A 14,709-nucleotide genomic window follows, 5' to 3' on the forward strand; every position below is an offset into this window, starting at 1 on the left:
TGCTTTATCCAGGGACAGCAGGCAGATATTCTCGCAACCCTCCCACCTCCCTGAGGTTGGCTTCTTTGCTAGCTATCTGAACTGAAGACCATGAGGAGGGGATGCGCCCTCTAGTGGAGCAGGAAGGCACACACATGCGTGGTGCTGCACCAGCAAACTTGAAATCTTCAATCAAGTTTGCTTGAAAAGCTGTCCGCGTTGGGGCTCCGTGGATGACGTCACTCACATGTAGAGAATATCTGCCTGCTGTCCCTGGATAACACCTGTTACGGTAAGTAACTGTGCTTTTATTACACATCTTGAGTGAAAGCTAGCAGTTCAATTGGCAACTGCTGCTTAAAGAGTGCACTGGCGTCCCATGCTCAGTGTTGTGACCTGTCATGCACTTGGACTGACGTCCCTGTGAGAGCAGGCAGAAAGGGTGGCAAGAGGTCCAAAAAGGGGGTTGCCAAGGCCAGTTCCCAGCACTAAGCTGGCCCTCCTGAAGATGACACAGACCCAGAATGGGGGGATGAGGAAAACCGTTACAATCACTACCATTCACACGGCAGGGCTAGGGACATAGGCTTTAAACCTTCTCCCAGGAATAGTGAGGAAGGCTATTACCCTAGTGCCCACCAGGGGAGCCCAAACGAGAGCAGGCTCAGTCAGAGCAGGGCGTGGCTCCCTTCTTAAAAAGCCAGTGGATGCTAGTAAGCTGTTAGGCAGGTTAGGGAAAAAGCACAGGGCTCTCCCTAAAGAAGAGCTTTCTGGCTCAAGCATGGGTAATGCTTGTGACCCAGTGGAAAAAGCTGGAGCTATTTCAGAGTTCGTAGCAGCAGATCTGGAGGTGCCCATGGAACTGCAAGGAGAGTTGGCTCCTGAAGATTTGTGTACAGCACCTGAGCAGATGGAAGTAGGCTTGGCATCCATTTGTAAAGACTGAGTAGAAAACTGTTTGTCAAGAACTGAGGGTTTTTTTGTTTGCTATTTTGGCTGAGGTTGTTTTGTTTGTTTGTTTTGTCAACCTGGGGCATTGACTGCTTAAACTGTGGGATTGTTTCTTTGCTGTTTTGTTCTTTGCACATTTTTTTGTTAAGAAGCTGAAAGTGCCTTTCTGTGGGGAGAAGTTTGCAACCAACCGGGAGGGATTTTGGAAAGCTATTTTTGTGCTTTTTGAAAGCAAACTTTAGGCACTCCCCTTTACCCAGCCGTGCTATATGATAAGCTGGAGGCTTTGCTATGTAAGACTGTTTGAATATTGTAGTGTGATAGCAGTGAACTGAACTTACCTGAAACCTGGTAGGAGCAGGCTTTGAAAAACTTTATTGAAAAGAAGCTCTGTGGAGACTAAACCCACAGAGAAGATTGTTTGGATTTGGCCATTTTGTTTTCTTTTTGTTTGAGCATTCTGATATTAAACTTACCTGTGAAAACTAAACCCTGGAACTTTGTGGATGGGGTTTTTTTTCCTTTGGATATCATTTGTAGTCCCTGTTTGGAGGCTCTGGTGCCGGCTACAGTGTTAACTCACATACCCAAAATGAAAAATCTCTCTGCGCATCTGTGAGCTGGAGAGGAGAGGTGGTTTGTAGTTTTCCTAAATATTCTGTTGGTTTAGAAAGAATAATGAAACAAAATATAATATATCTAAGCCTTGAAAGTATGCATGCATTTCACATTTAAAACAGAGGGTGCCCCTGTCCCATGACAAGGCAACAGCCATTGCCATGCTTCATCACCAGTAACAAACTTCATGGAAACCTTAAAGAAAGCTAAAGAGTTCCGGTACTAGGTTTCCTACGAGAATTTAAAACCAAGAAAATAACGGTTCTCTATAGATGAGCAGGCCTGAATGAAGCCACTATTGTGGGTTGCATCAACATTACCCTTGCTGGAATTTAAGGTTTAGGCGAGTCATGCAAGTGTTCCTGTTCTGGTAATAATCCCAACTTTCCTTTGGTTTTAAACATCAATGTAGATTTTCTGCCTGTTCAATCCATGCTCTCCTCAGAGCTATTCTTAAAAATAAATAAAAAGCCATGATCCTTGAAACTAGACTCTTTAAAGGCTTCTACTACCACTAACAGTTCCTGTAATAGGCTCAGAGTAAAGACTCTGGATCCCCTCACCTTCTTGACACTCTGAGTACCCATAGAAGTCATAAGAGAGCAACATGAAGTTTCTAGACTCCCAAGGTCCCTTCATAAGTACTGTGGTTTCCACCTAATTAGCAAAGCAAAGTAATGCTACTAGATCTCAAAACACAACTGACAGTTCTTAACCCTGATCACAGTCCCCTCCTAAGCACTCAGAAACAAATTGGGGAAGGACACCATAAAAAGGTTGGTAAATCAAAGCCTTTGCAATGGATCCAAAAAGTGAATCAATTTCTGCTTTGCCTAGAGAGCTCAAAACACCACAGACTCCACCTAAACACTCCTCTAGGCTCCTGCAAGATATGCCAGAATTTCACAATATCTGTTCACCATCCACCTCTTGTGCTGCAGATCCTAATAGCATGGTACCGCATCTCATTCAGAAATTCCTCTAAAAAAAACCATCCTGCTCTGTTCCAGTCTACTGCAGTTGACCCTACCTAGTCTGGTGATAGGGTTGGCAGGTGATACAGAGGATTATCCTTCCCATCACTTCTTCAGGGTTGGGCATTAGAAGAGCTTTCTGAGAACATACCTGAATTTGGTGACCCTCGAAGCCCACATCGTCCTCTAGAACCAGCTGAATTTGATTTGGAGGCGGTGTATGTGCTCAAGCCATCTTAAATTCCTATTGAAACTTTCAAGGGTGCCCTCCATATATCTTTTTTTGGCCCCTCATAATAGGCAAGACTTCTATGTTTAGATTTTTCTGTGAAGCAGGATATGTAGCTCAAAATTCTGCAAATGATTTTGTAAATGCCAGATGTCCAGAAAACTAAACTGGACCTGAAATATAAAGTACAGAAAGTACCTGGACATCAACAGTTCCAGTAGCACTCTGTCATGTCTGAGGCTGCTCTCAAGAAGGCTAAGACCCCTAAGCCAAACCCTTCTCTTATGTCCCACATGGACCCAAGTATGATGGATATGATGTGCAAATGAAACTAAACTCTTGTCTATCACTTCCCACACGAACTTAATGGTACAAAAATGCTTTTTTACATTGTGGAAATTAAGAACCATAAAAAAATATTTTGATTCTTTATCGTTTAGACTATTGGTGCAGGCATTAGTTTTATCTATTTTAGACTATTGTAACATCTATTTAGGAGCACCCAAAAAAAATTCTAAGGAAATTAAGGATAATTCAGAATACAGATGTTTGATTGATTTTTGGTTTAAAAAAGAATGACCATATTAGTCCATATCGTTTACTTCATTGGCTGCCTTTGGAGGCAAGAGTATTATTCAAATTTTCCTGTATCTGCTTTAAGCTGATATCGGGATTGTCTCCAGCTTATCTTTTTCCTCATTTTGTGTTGCATAGACCAGTGGTTCCAACCCTGTCCTGGAGGACCACCAACCAGTCAAGTTTTCAGGATAGCCCTAATGAATATTCATGGAACAGATTTGCATGCCTACCAGCTTCTTGATATGCAAATCTCTCTTATGCATATTTATTAGGGCTATCCTGAAAACCTGACTGGCTGATGGTCCTCCAGGACAGGATTGGGAACTACTGGCATAGACCATCAACAGCTGGGCTGCCCAAGTCCAGTCCTCGAGATCTACCGTCAGGCCAGGTTTTCAGGATATTCACAATGAAAATGCATGAGAGAGATTTGCATACCAAGAAGGCAGTGCAGGTAAATCTCTCTCATGCATATTCATTGCGGATATCCTGAAAACCTGGCCTGCCAGTAGATCTCGAGGACCGGATGTGGGCAGCCCTGATCAAGAGAAACTAGAAACTTCTACTTATTTGCTTATCCAAAAATTAATGAGTGTAGATATAAGATCTTCTTAGATAGGACCCTAGCATTTCAAGCTGATAGACAACAATCTTGGTTAGGTAAATGTATTCAGCAAGCTAAGTTATCCTATTGCTGTTTTCAGAAATTAATTAAGACCACTTTGTTCAATAAGTTTATTACTTAGTGAGTTTTATTATTGAAATTCTATTTTATAAATATTTGTATTTTTTACTGTAATTATTGTATTTCGCTGATTGTCCAGCTCTTTTTAGAGTAAACCACCTAGAACTTTTGGTTATGGCGGTATAAAAGAATAAAGTTATTATTATAATATCACCATGACACCTGCAATAGTCTTGAAGCCACCAGCGCAGTGCCTAGCAGTCCTACTGTCATTATTCTGGCCCTGCAAAATGAACTGGAGGAGTAACAATACCATCTAATTCATGTCACATTAAATACTTATAAACCTATGCAACTGTAGCAGTAGCTATAGAATCAAGAGGAATGGTATGGTTGCATATTTCAGGTCTTCAGGTGAAGTTGCATTATCATCTTGCAGATCTCCATGTTTGGAGATGCTCTGTTTGGTGAAAAGGGTGAGCCACCATAAAGCAGCACAACAGCTTGATGATGTGTGAGCTTTCTGATCACCAGGTAAACTAAACACTTTTTCACACAAAGCACAAATCCCCTTCTGTTGGAAGCCCTATGAATGCCTGTATGTTCAGCCAGTTTACCAAGCTTATATATGTACTCCTCCTTAAAGATACAAAGCACAAATCTATTGGAAGCCCTGTGGATGCCTATATCTTGAACCAGTCCACCGAGCTTATATCTGTCTTCCAAGAAGACAACCTATTGAACCATATGTCCTAAGATATCATCAGTGTAACAGAAATCAGGCAACCCGTGTAACCACAAACTGTAAAAGCAGTTCTAGTTTGTTTACCAGTGAAGGATCAACTCCAAACTTCAACCTAACACTCCATCATAATGGAATGTTGGGTGTTAATCATATTTCAGGGCTGCAGGCTCAACTTTATTGGGCTACTCTTCCTAAACAGTCCTCTTGGGGCTGTCTTCTTCCATCAGTATCATGCATCACATCTCCCCAGCTACAACTAGAGATCTTGGCCTTATTCAAACCAGGCTGTCAAACCATTTTCACCCCAGAATGAGGGATGGGGCTTACTCCAGATACTTTTCTATTCAAAAGAAGTGGCAGCCTTTACCCCATTCTGGATTTCAAAGCATCAACCACTTCCTAAAGAAAGAGAAATTCAAAATGCACTTCCTAGCAACTTCCTGCTGCTTTTCACAAGGAACTGGCTCATGTTGCACCTCCATATCCCATTATACCCACATCAATGGAAATATTTACTTTCTAAAACCAGTATTCTGGGAACAAGGCACTGTCTTTCATTGATCCTTAGGGTATTCACCAAATATCTTGTTCTGGGGCATATATTCAGAATATAAGACTTGCTGTGTTTATCTAGATGACATCCAAATATCAGCCAGGTGCCTTGGAGAAGCAGTACATTCCCTCCATGTGGTTATTGGACTTCCTCATCAACCTGGAGTTGACAGCCTGCGGTCATAGCCTGCCACCTTTATAACTCTCCAGCAAAAGTATTCTTCCATGAGGATCAGTGCAGGATCCTCATTTCCCTCATCCAACACCTGATGATAACAGTAGCCTGTTTATGCATGTTAGGACTCTTCGTAGCCTCAGTTCACATTCTGCCATATATGTGATCGCAAATGCATTCAATTCAGTAGCACTTGAAATTTTAGTGGAACTAGTTATGACAAATCCTGACCATGAAAATCATTATTTTAATGAGAGATGTGTCAATATTGGAATAGGATGCACATTTTTAGTACTTGTGCATATAGGATTTCTGGGCTGCCTACAAAAGGAGCCTTCAGCATCAATTTTCATGGATGGTACTGTCTTCTGTCACTGTCTCATAGGGAAAGTTGACTGCATCCACACAGGCAACCAGGTAGCCATGTATTAGATCAAGAAACTCTCTCTGGGAAGTGTATAGGTTTGGAATTTTGCTATTTCTAATAGGGCTGCATTGCAATTGGAGAGCCTACTAGAAGTCCACAATTAACTAGTGGACGGCCTCATCTTCAGATTTGTCCCTCACTAGTGGACTAGAGGATCACGTTGCTCAACCACTTGTTTCAACAATGTGACATGACCTGTATAAATCTCTGCCTTCTAATGCAATCACAAATACCTAGTCTTTTGTTCTAGGAATCTGGCTGCACAGACTGTCCCATGAAGCCTTCACAATTTCATGGTTATGCCTTCTCACCCTTTCTGTTGCAGTCCATGGTGATTCATAAAATTCTGTTAGATTGAGCATATGTCATTTATTTATTTATTTAATTCATTAATTAATTTCTTCATTAAAAACTTATATCCCACTTAAAACCTAAGCGGTTCACAAAATACATACACAATTATAAAAACATTATAATAGCCTTACTGGGTCAGACCAATGGTTCATCAAACCCAGTAGCCTGTTCTCACGGTGGCCAATCCAGGTTACTAGTACCTGGCGAAAACCCAAAGAGTAGCAACATTCTATGCTACCAATCCAGGGCAAGCAATACTATAAACAAATAAGCAGAGAACTCTTACAACAATAATAAAAAGAGAACCAGCTATAAATAAAGTTGTCTTCAACTTCTTTTAAATTTCTGAAAGTCAGAGAGCAATCTAAGTGGACCTGTCATCCTAGTATCTCCTTTATGGTTGCACCAGCTATGGTTTCTAGGGCTCATAATGCTGGCCAGCAGCAACTCTTCCAACAGCTAATTGACTCCAACCTCAAAGCCTTGGTCCTGACAGACTGGATAATGAAAGCAGAATGACTTCACCCTTACCAGTATCGTGGTATACGAAGTACTTGCATTCAGAAAACCATCTACATGCAAACCTTATCACCTGAAGGAGAAACACTTTGTGCTCTGGTGTGCTAACAGGGTCACGATCCAGTACAATGCCCAATCCAATGCTGCTGGATTATCTTCTACATTTATCTAACTCTAATCTACAAACCTGTAGCAGTAATAGCAGATAAATACTATTACTGCATATTACAATCTAGTGGACAGTAAACCTGAATTGATTCATCCCTTGGTCTCCAAATTCATAGAAGGATTCTTGCATACCAGACTGTTTATCCAGCCTCCTCCACCCTCAAGACCTTAATGTTGTCCTCATGCAGTTGACTCAGGCCTCTTTTGAGCTGATGTCTCCTATAATACTTCATCATATTTCATGGGATATATTTTTTCTCATTGCTATTACCTTGGCCAAGTGAGTCAACGTCAGGCCACAGACCACTATTTTTCATATACTCAGTTTTTCTCTGCTTAAAGTAGGATCTGAGTTCCATCTTAATCAGAGTATCATCATTCTGGTTCTCCCTCCCCCAAACAATTCTCAGCAAGCTGAAGCTATATTACATACACTCAGCTATGCATCCAATCAGGAAAGCCTTTCTGATTTTCATCTTATCCTAATAGTCTGGGCTAAACCGTAACCAAGCAGTCAGTTTCCAGATGTATTGCAGACTGCACTGACTTTTGCTACCAACTCTATCCATGAAGGACTGTCTCTTAGTGATTCAAATGTGTATTTAATTTTTATGATTGTGACCGAACTGTATAGCTATAACAGGTTTCTGTGTATAGTGACATTTAATGACTGAACTGTGTAGTTTGGTACTGATTGCTAGGTATACTGTCAACTAACGGATGAGAATAATGGCAATACTTGTTACCATGGATCAGTATCACACTATGGGTAAACACTAAGATCTAATCTTTAAAATCTGTTGACAGTGACATCTAATTGTTTAACACACTATCACACTTCATTTCATGTAATATTCTTTTCCAAACCTACCAAATGTTTGGCTACCTCTCCTTTCGAACAGCCTCTCTTCATGTCTTCCCACTAGGTTGGAGACATACATAGATATGACACATATAGAAGAATTGGAAAGGCTTACATGAGCCATATTCTGCATACTTTCCACATGCATTCAGAGTAACAGTGTTGATGCTGCAGCTGGTGAAACCCCCTTTCCCATAGAAATACATTTGTGGGACTTTTATCTTGTGGTCCAGTTTTGAACTCAATGTGTCTTTTCAGTGGTTATACCCATACTAAGTCTGGTCCCGTTTTGTTAATTTTTGGGGGTTATTTTTCTTCTCCAATATACAGGTTTTCAACCCCTTATACATAGTAACATAGTAACATAGTAGATGACGGCAGATAAAGACCCGAATGGTCCATCCAGTCTGCCCAACCTGATTCAATTTAAATTTTTTTTTTTTTTTTTTTTTCTTCTTAGCTATTTCTGGGCAAGAATCCAAAGCTTTACCCGGTACTATGCTTGGGTTCCAACTGCCGAAATCTCTGTTAAGACTTACTCCAGCCCATCTACACCCTCCCAGCCATTGAAGCCCTCCCCTGCCCATCCTCCACCAAACGGCCATACACAGACACAGACCGTGCAAGTCTGCCCAGTAACTGGCCTTAGTTCAATATTTAATATTATTTTCTGATTCTAAATCTTCTGTGTTCATCCCACGCTTCTTTGAACTCAGTCACAGTTTTACTCTCCACCACCTCTCTCGAGAGCGCATTCCAGGCATCCACCACCCTCTCCGTAAAATAGAATTTCTTAACATTGCCCCTGAATCTACCACCCCTCAACCTCAAATTATGTCCTCTGGTTTTACCATTTTCCTTTCTCTGGAAAATATTTTGTTCTACGTTAATACCCTTTAAGTATTTGAACGTCTGAATCATATCTCCCCTGTCTCTCCTTTCCTCTAGGATATACATATTCAGGGCTTCCAGTCTCTCCTCATACGTCTTCTGGCGCAAGCCTCCTATCATTTTCGTCGCCCTCCTCTGGACTGCCTCAAGTCTTCTTACGTCTTTCGCCAGATACGGTCTCCAAAACTGAACACAATACTCCAAGTGGGGCCTCACCAATGACCAGGGGCATCAACACCTTCTTCCTTCTACTGACTACGCCTCTCTTTATACAGCCCAGAATCCTTCTGGCAGCAGCCACTGCTTTGTCACACTGTTTTTTCGCCTTTAGATCTTCGGACACTATCACCCCAAGGTCCCTCTCCCCGTCCGTGCATATCAGCTTCTCTCCTCCCAGCATATACGGTTCCTTCCTATTATTAATCCCCAAATGCATTACTCTGCATTTCTTTGCATTGAATTTTAGTTGCCAGACATTAGACCATTCCTCTAACTTTTGCAGATCCTTTTTCATATTCTCCACTCCCTCTTCGGTGTCTACTCTGTTACAAATCTTGGTATCATCTGCAAAAAGGCACACTTTTCCTTCTAACCCTTCAGCAATGTCACTTACATACATATTGAACAGGATTGGCCCCAGCACCGAACCCTGAGGGACTCCACTAGTCACCTTTCCTTCCTTCGAGCGACTTCCATTAATCACCACCCTCTGGCGTCTGTCCGACAGCCAGTTTCTGACCCAGTTCACCACTTTGGGTCCTAACTTCAGCCCTTCAAGTTTGTTCAACAGCCTCCTATGAGGAACTGTATCAAAGGCTTTGCTGAAATCCAAGTAAATTACATCTAGCATATGTCCTCGATCCAGCTCTCTGGTTACCCAATCAAAAAATTCAATCAGGTTCATTTGGCACGATTTACCTTTTGTAAAGCCATGTTGCCTCGGATCCTGTAACCCATTAGATTCAAGGAAATACACTATCCTTTCTTTCAGCAACACTTCCATTATTTTTCCAACAACTGAAGTGAGGCAGTTTCCTGCTTCATCCCTGTGACCACTTTTATGAATAGGGACCACATCCGCTCTCCTCCAATCCCCAGGAATCACTCCCGTCTCCAGAGATTTGTTGAACAAGTCTTTAATAGGACTCGTCAGAACCTCTCTGAGCTCCCTTAGTATCCTGGGATGGATCCCGTCTGGTCCCATCGCTTTGTCCACCTTCAGTTTTTCAAGTTGCTCATAAACACCCTCCTCCGTGAATGGCGCAGAATCTACTCCATTTTCTCGTGTAACTTTGCCAGACAATCTCGGTCCTTCTCCAGGATTTTCTTCTGTGAACACAGAACAGAAGTATTTGTTTAGCACATTTGCTTTCTCCTCATCACTCTCCACATATTTGTTCCCAGCATCTTTTAGCCTAGCAATTCCATTTTTTATCTTCCTCCTTTCACTAATATATCTGAAAAAATTTTTATCTCCCTTTTTTACATTTTTAGCCATTTGTTCTTCCGCCTGTGCCTTCGCCAAACGTATCTCTTGGGTATGTCTTGGGTTAAAAAACTAAAAACAAACCCTAATTGTATGCAATGATGGGAAAGTTAATGTAGAAATTGTGACCATTAAATTGTAGTATTTAAATAATTTAGGGTGACTAGTATTTCACTTTTTCTAGTGAAAGTATTATTGCAGAAGTCATTCTGATTTTATAGCTATTCTCTAGCAGCTCCTGAACTTTTGGGAGAAGCTGTATCAGCAAGAATCTGAAACTATGACATACACAGTCTCTTCTGTTGGTGTTAGCTGATGAGTAGCCCAATCCAACATTGACATCAAATGCTTTCTTCAATAAGAAGGCTACTAATTACAGTATGCCAAGTTTCACTATGTTCAGGTTTCACAACTCTGTAAAAAGGATATTTCAGGGCTTCAGAGAGCTTGCAGGTGAATAATTTGACTAATGGAGTGCTGCTGTTTGTTTTTGCTTTTGAAATATTGCACAACATACTGTTTAAATGATGTTTTCATAAAATGCAAATGTATACAGCTTCTGAATACTTTTAAGTATTTCAGCTCAGCATTAACATTGGGTTTCTAATAAGCAAATCTTGAGTGATCCTTGAAAACAGTAGGATGATCTAAAATCATCAGTATGTCTACTGTGTTGTCCTTTTAAAATTCATGTGACTGCTGCTCATACTAGCCTCAGGAATCATGACATGTCTTAAGTATTAGACTATTAGAAGATAATGTGTTTATAGCCTTATTGCTTTGAATCCTGCTGTGTATTATCCTCTAAATCCTAGATCATAATGGAAAGACATTAACTTTCAAAAACCAATTGTAGTATTTAAAATAAAACTATTTATAAAAGTTAAGATGCATATGTTTGAATCCTATTTTATCAAGTAGTGATCTGTAAATGGGTGTATCTAACTTTGTGGATGACAGTAATACAAAACTAAGAGGTATTGCAGCTTTGAAAATGTGGAAAGCTTGTTGAATTTATTACATCTTATTTTTCTCTACTGACACAATTTTCACTGTATTATCATTGAAGAAATAACTTAAGAAAGTATTATTTTATATAGATGTGGATTCTGTGATATTGATGAACATTATTTGTCTAAAGGAGTAAAACTAAATGAGAAACTAGAAGATGGCATGATCAGATTGCCTCACCTAACAGTTTTGATTTGCCTGCATCATTTCAAGAGCTACATTATTGGTTATTTTGAAGTTTGAATGAGAGAAGAAAAGGATTAGGACAGTGTATTTTGAGAAAACAAACAAGTCCCCTTTTGTTGGCAAAGGATATAGATTCCCAGATGTGGTCAAACTTATTCATCTAACTAGGAGGCCTTCTTGGCATTGAGAACTCATTTTGATTTTGAAGGTCTCCATTTTCTTTACATTTCCTTGTAATTATCTGGTCACTATGAGCAGAGTATGTTATGTATTTACATATCCTTTTCAATAGAGAATTTATGTTACAAAATTCAGCTGCTGAAGTATCTAGTAATATTTCCTGATTTTTTATTTTAAGTGTTGGGATTTATTGGAATACTATTTCATAATACTGTGAGCTTGCTGGTTTCCACTTTTTTACTTTATGGTTTTGTTAATTATGATCTTTTTCTCCCAAGGATATGGACTATGCTTTGGTTTTATTTGTCTTAAATGATTTTTTCTTTTAATGTGAATATAAATTCTTAAAAAAAGACAGAGCCTGTCCTGGCATGATAAGCCTTTATTTGTTACAAGCCAGGAATTGTACCCCTATTTTATATTTTGCCTCTAACTTAAGATCAAACCAAGAACATTCTGGCACTTTTTTTGCAATGTAGACCAAGCAATTATTATCATTAAAATTTGATATACCAACCAATTTTGGGGGGCGTGGCTTGGCTGCAATACAAAATGAATGGGTGATTCTACATCTCTTCCCTCAGCAGCACTATTCAGCCAATTTGTCAGCACAGGAGGTCAAATTTACTCTCAAAAAGTGAATATTTTGATTTGTAAAATCTTCTACAACAGATATGGCTTCAGGAAGACAGACCAGATTAGAGACAGCATTTGCTATGGGGGCCTCAGCTAAACAGGCTAAACCAGACCCACCAACTCCATCAAAAGTGCCACTTCCTAAAGATACCTCAGAAATGTTTGAACAAGTGTTCTTGGAGCTGAAATCTATAAGAGATATGCTTCAAGATAATACAACTGAACTAAAAACAGTAAAAGAAGAAGTTCACAATCTCTCACAGCAGTTAAAGTTATGTGATGCCAGGACTGGACAGTTACAACACTGGCTTTCTGAGGTGGAAGGCAGTTTGAATAAAATTCAAACTGATTATAAAGCTGTGGCATGTCTAACTAAAGAATTGGAGGATGCTAACAACAGAAGTAGAAGGAACAACATTAGAGTATTAGAGCTCCTGGAAGGGGTTGAGGGCTCAAATGCTATATCTTTTCTTGAAAATTTCTTACCAAAACTGCTCTTCCCTCAATCTGAAGTATCCATTAGAAATAGAAAGAACACATCACATTCCAAGGCTATGGAAATTTTGTCTTCTGCCAAACAAATTAAGTCGCTGAAATGGCAGGAAACGAAAATCCATTTCCTGCCTGATTTTGCTAAATTTACTGCTTGCTTTAGAAAGCAGTTTCTGCTTCTCAGACCTCAGTTGCGGCAGTTAGGAACAAAGTACAGGCTATTATACCCTGCGGTTATGAAGATCACTCACAATAATAAAACAAGTCATTATGAGGATTGGAGAAAACTACAAGAGTATATTAGTCTGCATTTAGATTTGATGACTTCATGAACTCATGTTGAAAGCCTGGATGTATTTTTATTTATTTTTAATACTCTTTAATTCTATTAATGTTTTTTAAGGTAAAGTTTTGGACATGACATTGATTCTGAATGGATAGAACTAATGTTTTAAGTATTAGTTTTCAGCAAAAGTGTCTGTGGTGGAGATATTATTAGGCTTCAGGGGAGCCTATGGAACAATGCGATTGAGAAATAGTGGGCAGAGCTTCAGGGTTCCTAACGAATGCAGGCTAGAGAAGGCCGTGATGACATTAGTGAACAGTGCCAAGGGAGTTTTTCAGGAAACTGACAGTAAAGGAATCCTGGCAATACTCAGAAATATTGCTATGCAGGTAATGAAGAGTTACTTGAGTGTGTCGTCACATATATATGGATATGGAGACTACACTATCGTGTGGTAAGGAGAGCTGAAAGAGAAGAGGTGCTTGAAAATAAAATAAATGCGCCAGAATTGCAGGAGGGGAGAGTTAGTAATTTGAGTAGAATATTAAGACTTGAATAGGGGCTGTGCGTTCCTATAGAGAAGGATCAGAAGTTTAGTGGTTTGGCTTTACCCATTTGGTAATAACTGATTGGAGGTAACTGGCTATGCCATTATATAATTACCCTCCTGCAATCTGAGAGACTTTGAAACTGAAAAGAGGCATCTATTCCCGATTACCAGTTCAAGATCTGACATCTCTGCTAAAATCTAAGAAATCTACACCAGTTCATTGGTGATCATAAGGGGTCAAATACAGGCTGAACCCAAAGACAGGACAGTGAGAGTGTATGCAAGATGTCCCTATTAAGCCCTACTTCTCCCTGAAGCTGATCAGGGACTGTGGGGTGGCGAGGGCTGGATCAGTGGGTTCAGATATGTAAAAATGACAAGCTTTCAAATAGACTAAGGAAGACATGGAAACCACAGCTGTTTGATTGGGAGTATTATAGTGAACTCCTTGATAGAAATTTACTATCTTGGTCAGCATGAAAACACTGGATCTCATTGATGCAGTTTCTGGATTTGATTTTTATATTCTCAAGACTCTAAAAGAAGATTTAAATTCCAAACTAGGGACGGATCTAAAGAGAGGTTTGCTTCTAAGCCTGGCTTCTAGAGATCATCGTCTCCATCCCAATGATCCAGCGAAGAGAGAGGTCATTTATGATAAATATAAAGTTCCTGTTCCTCTCTTTAAAGTCTATGCAGAGAAACTTGCTTAGCAGTTGGTAGCAAAGTAACTTACTGAACCAATGCTAATATGGAAAAATAACTTTGACTCAAATATCTGCTGCAGTGAAAAGTAACTCTCCAGAGACTACCAGCCCTAGAATTCTACTGCCCTGACAAGTGGTTCCAGGAACTACAAACACCAGATCTATGTATTGGAGACATGTCACTCTAAATGAGCCACTGATTACAATCTTCTTTTATGCTTAAATGACTCTCCGGGAATTATTCTTGGCCAATCTTAAAACAGGGTAAACTCTTGGTTAGTTGTTGGTGTCCAGTTGTCACAATTACTAGAACTAGTTAGTCTCAACTGTTTTAAGGATGAAGAGTGCCAACAGTTTGCAGCATATGGGATTCTTAGCCTGGTAAATAACCTATTGGAAAAGATCACGCAGGCTGCTCCTGAGTGGACAGTACAGACCATGGAAGCCCACATGGCACAACGAATGCT

At 40.0% G+C, this 14,709-nt stretch overlaps 1 pseudogene; it reads left to right on the forward strand.

Annotated features, from left to right (window-relative positions):
- Positions 1–13,630: 13,630 nt before the first annotated feature.
- Positions 13,631–14,248, forward strand: LOC117366441 (annotated as a pseudogene).
- The last annotated feature ends 461 nt before the right edge of the window (positions 14,249–14,709 follow it).

Source organism: Geotrypetes seraphini, chromosome 9, assembly GCF_902459505.1.
Source record: "Geotrypetes seraphini chromosome 9, aGeoSer1.1, whole genome shotgun sequence".
Taxonomy (NCBI): domain Eukaryota; kingdom Metazoa; phylum Chordata; class Amphibia; order Gymnophiona; family Dermophiidae; genus Geotrypetes; species Geotrypetes seraphini.